Source organism: Sinocyclocheilus rhinocerous, unplaced genomic scaffold (genome assembly GCF_001515625.1).
Source record: "Sinocyclocheilus rhinocerous isolate Xijiao unplaced genomic scaffold, SAMN03320098_v1.1 scaffold880, whole genome shotgun sequence".
In the NCBI taxonomy this organism is placed as follows: Eukaryota; Metazoa; Chordata; class Actinopteri; order Cypriniformes; family Cyprinidae; genus Sinocyclocheilus; species Sinocyclocheilus rhinocerous.
Window position 1 is genome coordinate 1,005,428 of NW_015666969.1, and position 6,367 is coordinate 1,011,794.

A 6,367-nucleotide genomic window follows, 5' to 3' on the forward strand; every position below is an offset into this window, starting at 1 on the left:
AAAAAAAAAAGGCATTTGTATATTTTATAAAGAAAATGAGAAAATAATATTAATAATAATAATAATAATAATAATAATAATACACTACATGGCCAGAATTATGTGGACATCCCATTCTAATTAATTGATTTGGCTTTTCAATTTCAGCTAAACCGTTATTAAAAGGTCAATCATGCACCCTTCCAATTTTACCAAGCACACATTGCAAGACTGAAGGTTGTTGTCCTTTCAATTTAAAGTCTGCAACAAGAAGCCCTTGAAGCATGTGTCCATTGCCAAGAAACTGAGTGCTTAGGGCAATTATCTTTTGTCTTGTAGTGCGTGTTTGACCTTAGACAAACATTTCAGTAGAATGGCAGCACCAAAGAGCTCAGTGACAATTAGCGTGCACTGTCATAGGACATGCCACCAATAAACTGGTTTGCTGGTGTGGAAGAACTTGACTCACCTGAATAAATTCCAGACCTGAAGCCCAATGGACACATTTGGATGAACTGGAGAGGCAGCTGTGAACCAAACCTCACTAAATGACCTCACTGATGCTCTTGTATCTGAATGGGAGAAAATCAGCACTATCATGGTCAAACACTTTATCATACTTTTTTTTTTTTAAACTACAGAAATAACATGCTTTCAATTAATATACTTAAGTGTGAACTGAATGTAATGTTTTAATTGCATGTTAATTGCAATTAAATTAAGATGTATTTAAATGTATATTAAATACATTTATCTAAACTTTATTGTGTTTTCATGAGCCACTTAAGTAGGCCTTAACATTTTCAGTACAATTATGTACATTTAAGTAATTTCAAAATTACTTCTATTGTCTTTGAGACATGTTTAAAATGTACGGCCGAATGTACTCAGCAGCATTTATGGTAAACTAAAGTATACTTTAATTTAATTTCTATTAAAATTGCATGCCATGAATTTAAATGTATTTGTAATTACACATTGCTAATGTTTAAGGTGCATTTCAGTAAATTTAAAATATATTAACTAAATGTAATATTGAATAGAATAGTAATAATAAAGAAAGTATGCTCCCATGACTATGCTTTGACATGCTGACTAACAAACTAAAACAAGTGCTTGATTTTAAGGGTCACACTTTAAGGTCCAGTTGTCACTATTTACTAAATATTAACTACAACTTTTGCCTCTGTAAACTCCTAATTTGCTGCTTATTAATAGTTAGTAAGGTAGTTGTTAAATTTAGGTATGGGGTGGGATTACGGGATCTAAAATATGGTCATACAGAATACTGCAATAATATGTGCTTTAATAATAAGTACTACTAAACAGGCAATATGCTAGTAATATGCATGCTAGTTAATATTGTGAATTGGTCCTTAAAATAAAGTGTTACCCTTTTAAGATTTACAAGGGATATTATGCTACATACTGATATCAAAATTAATACAACTTCTTCGCAACTTTGAGATGTGTTAATACAAATTTAGAGAGCAGTCTTTTGGGAAATGGTCACTTTTATTGAAAGTATTCAAGTTTTCATAGAGTGTGGAAATTATTTTCATCTGTTCACAAAAGAAGCTCAGTTTCCAAACTAGATCCACATAATCTGTGCTTTGTCCCAACAAAAATTCACCAGGAGCTCTCAAAGGCTGTGAATTAGTATGGTCTTAGATTCCTGCATATGTGTTTCACTGGGACACAGAAATGGCTTTAGTTTTTGTTTACCAACGGCATGAGGTTTTCAGTTACAGCAATGCAATGATATTTGGATTTCATAGCTACCCAACAATCTCCCTGCTAGAAAAAGCAGCACATGCTCTGCCGGTCCAGTGGGAGAGCATGTGCTGCTTTTTCTAGCAGGGAGATTGTTTGGTTATTGTTTGGAGATTGTAAATAATTTTAACATTATTTAAAGGGATAGTTCACCCAAAAATGACAATTATGTCATCATTTCCTCACTGACTAGTTATTTCAAACCTGTATGACATAAAAAAAAATATATATATATATATTTAGCAGAATGTTGGTAAACAAACAGTTGATAGTAGCCATTGACTTCCATAGAATGGACAATATGGAAGTCAACGGCTACTGTCAACTGTTTGGTTACCAACATTCTTCAAATTATCTTAGTTTTTGATCAACAGAAGAAAGGAACATACAGGTTTGGAACAACTTGAGGGTGAGTAAATCATGACAGAATGTTCATCCTTTAATACAACATGCACATTCAGTTGCCCCGTCATGTAAAGATTTTGGCATGTAATTTCACTCTGATGGTCTTACAACTTGCCTTTTTCACGTCAAAGCAATAAAGTCTGTTCCTTTAACGGCTTTTTGTAATTGTATTCAACTACCTCTCTGGATCCCTTGTGTACTGAGAACAATCTGAAACGCAGACCTTGTCAGCTTGATGGATTGATTCACTCTTGGGCGGTGTTGGAAACAAGACTCTTTCTCTTCCTGGCTTGAAATCTCTCAACTGACAATTTATGTGTGAATTCTCACAGTCTATAAATGATGCTGTCCTTTATCCCATTTGTTAACTTAGAAATGGAAGAAGTGTGGCCTCATCTGAAAGGAAAATGTATTCTGTCTGTTAGATTCTATCAGTGGCCTGCAAGATGGACTGTTCTTAGTGAACAAAAGAATTAGCCAATGTATAAGCCACAACTAAGTGCTCAGTAAACATGCTGGTATATATAAATATATATATGGATATAAGTCTTGGTAAAAATATTATATTTAGGTTGATTCAGTGCTGTTAAAAAATATTTGTTGACTTGAATAACATCAGTTAATATACATGTTACCATTTTAGCTTAGATAGCCTAAAAGTAAACTCCAATAATTTAATCCAAGTCTACTGAATAGATTTGATGAACAGAGTGACATTTAAGTGGCAATTCATTGATCAGCAAATACATAGCCTAAATCAAATATGGTGACACATCAAAATGCAAAATGCAAAATGCAAAAAAAAAAAATCAATTTTGACAACCCATTTTCACTCCCAAGTCGTCAAAAACCGCATGGTCAAGCACCCTTAGCATCAATATCAAGCATCAATAAAGGTGCCCCTCGGCGTCACTATGTTGACGAACTGGGACCTACATTGCTTTCAATGGGAAACTGTTAGCGTCAGTACACAGACGCAAAGGGCACGAGAATGATGATCGCTATGAAATCACGTTCAAGAAGTCTCATTCAGCACACATCGCGATATTTGCCATCAGTTTACGTGTGCCACAGGTTGGGTGAGTAGTGTAGAGTAGTCTTAATGTCTGTTATAAAATGTACTTCTTTATTAATCAGATTAGCGCCGTATGTTTATTCGCTGTATTATATCGGTCATCTGAGGCTGTCTTTGAGTTTCATTGCGTTTAACTAAATTAGCACACCTGCTAACTGAGGTGATTAAACGCTATCTGTCACGTGACGTGCCATATAGACCTAGGATCAGTTTTATATTCATATCAGGTTCAAAGATGTAAGTTGTATTTGTAGTAAAACATGGTAACCACAATACTTACAACAGTAACTGTAGTTTTACTGTGAAATTTGAAGTTAAAACGCAGTAAACAGGACATTTACCATGTTTTACCACAGTAACTGTGTATAGCAATAGCACAGTAATCACCAAACGTACTATGGTTGTACCACTGTAATGGTAGTTTTGATGTGCTTTTATGACAGATATCATTGCGTTTAACTAAATTAGCACACCTGCTAACTGAGGTGATTAAACGCTATCTGTCACGTGACGTGCCATATAGACCTAGGATCAGTTTTATATTCATATCAGGTTCAAAGATGTAAGTTGTATTTGTAGTAAATACATGGTAACCACAACACTTACAACAGTAACTGTAGTTTTACTGTGAAATGTATAGTAATAGCACAGTAATCGACAAACGTACTATGGTTGTACCACTGTAATGGTAGTTTTGATATGATTTTATGACAGATATCAGTAATCACAACATTTACTATACCATGCTTGTAATACCTTTTAATGTAAAATAAAAAAAATGTAAAAATTAAAAAGAAAAAAAAATCATTTTTTTTTCCGTCTTGCAGTTCATTCATATCAGTTTATATATTAAATATTTTGCTCACAGATCATTATTAACATTCTGTATATAATTATATTTTATTTTCTCTCCCTTTTTTAAATTATTATTATTTTTATCTCAAAAGACGTAAAGGAAGCAGTCAGCCCAGTCGTGTTTGTGGAGAGGCCTCGTATAGCGCTCCGGAGTGTTGGTTTAGTGTGCATTAAGGGCACTGCGCTTTGGCATTATTAAGACCTGGGACAGTCTTGTGCACGCACTGTCACGTACACGCACTCTCAAGTGGCCCAGACCGCAAGTGTGGGTATTTGGATGGTAAAAGTCTTAAAAATGCCCCATTAGTAAGAACCCTAAACACAGTCTCACATCAAAGTCTTAATAATTCAGTAATTCAATTTAACACTTGTATGATATTGTACAAGTGTACTTGTAGACAATCCTGCAGCGTTTACTCTACTGCTGTCGTTAGTCATTGCCTCAGCCCCTGTACAGTCTCATTTGACACTATCACAATATTGTTAAATCAGTTGCGCTCTTCTTGGAAAGCAGTCAGATGCCCCACACAGTCAGAAAGTTTATATTGTCCATTGGCTTCTTAATAAATTACTTCAAATAGGCCCCATCAGTTCATGTTCCAACTATACATGATGTCTCTCTGCACCTCATACACCTCGTAATTCCATGAGTGGAAATGCTAGTTTGATGTGTCACGTGATATATCAAATATTTGATTAATTTGATTAATTTGGATCAATTACACTACTGATAACAGTCCTGTTAGCATGTTTAAAATAATTCATATGAATATAGCTTGCTATTAATGACTTGCTTTTAATAATGGATTCATTTAACATTTAATTATACAGCATCTTTACAGAGGCTGCTTTTACGGTCTAAAAAAACAGTAATGTATAAACCAACAAGTTGCATGTAATGTAATAATATTTAATTTCTTTCTGTCTTACAGGATTACTTGCAGATAACTCTGTCCTTCTCCATCATGCACAAGGACTCACCTCTTTAATTATTATTAATATTTAACTTACATTGGAAAGATTTCCGTGACCTCTCGCGAGATTTAAGACTCAAAAAGTCTCAGATTTATTCCAAAACATGATGCATGATGGGATACACTAAGCCTCGTATAGCGCTCCGGAGCGGTATTCCAGATAGTGTGGGTTTAGTGTGTATTAAGGGCACTGCGCTTTGGCATTATTAAGACCTGGGACAGTCTTGTGCACGCACTGTCACGTACACGCACTCTCAAGTGGCCCAGACCGCAAGTGTGGGTATTTGGATGGTAAAAGTCTTAAAAATGCCCCATTAGTAAGAACCCTAAACACAGTCTCACATCAAAGTCTTAATAATTCAGTAATTCAATTTAACACTTGTATGATATTGTACAAGTGTACTTGTAGACAATCCTGCAGCGTTTACTCTACTGCTGTCGTTAGTCATTGCCTCAGCCCCTGTACAGTCTCATTTAACACTATCACAATATTGCTAAATCAGTTGCGCTCTTCTTGGAAAGCAGTCAGATGCCCCACACAGTCAGAAAGTTTATATTGTCCATTGGCTTCTTAATAAATTACTTCAAATAGGCCCCATCAGTTCATGTTCCAACTATACATGATGTCTCTCTGCACCTCATAATTTATCTGTTTCCATGAGTGGAAATGCTAGTTTGATGTGTCACGTGATATATCAAATCTTTGATTAATTTGTCAGAACCAGATCAATTACACTACTGATAACAGTCCTGTTAGCATGTTTAAAATAATTCATATGAATATAGCTTGCTATTAATGACTTGCTTTTAATAATGGATTCATTTAACATTTAATTATACAGCATCTTTACAGAGGCTGCTTTTACGGTCTAAAAAAACAGTAATGTATAAACCAACAAGTTGCATGTAATGTAATAATATTTCCTTCCTTTCTGTCTTACAGGATTGCTCACATATTGTGCTGTCCTTCTTTTTCAGGTCTACAATATCGAACTCAACAGCTCTTTTAAGAGCCAACCTTCACAAACCTTCCTAAAAACTAAAAGATCTATTACTGAGTCTCAACAAATCTTGCCATGATCAGCCCTTCCCAGGTAAATTTTCTAGAATTTTTTGAATCAACATTTACTCATCAAATGCTCTGGTCTGAATCTTATTTTAAATTAACTTAATTATATGTTTAAGAAGCAATATTATTTGCACATAGAGTAAGTAGATATTTTCTTGTTTTACAGAAGGGAAGGAAGACCAAGGAAATTATTTGTTCAGGGTGAGGAATGAACATGGCCATCTTGCACCCAAACGA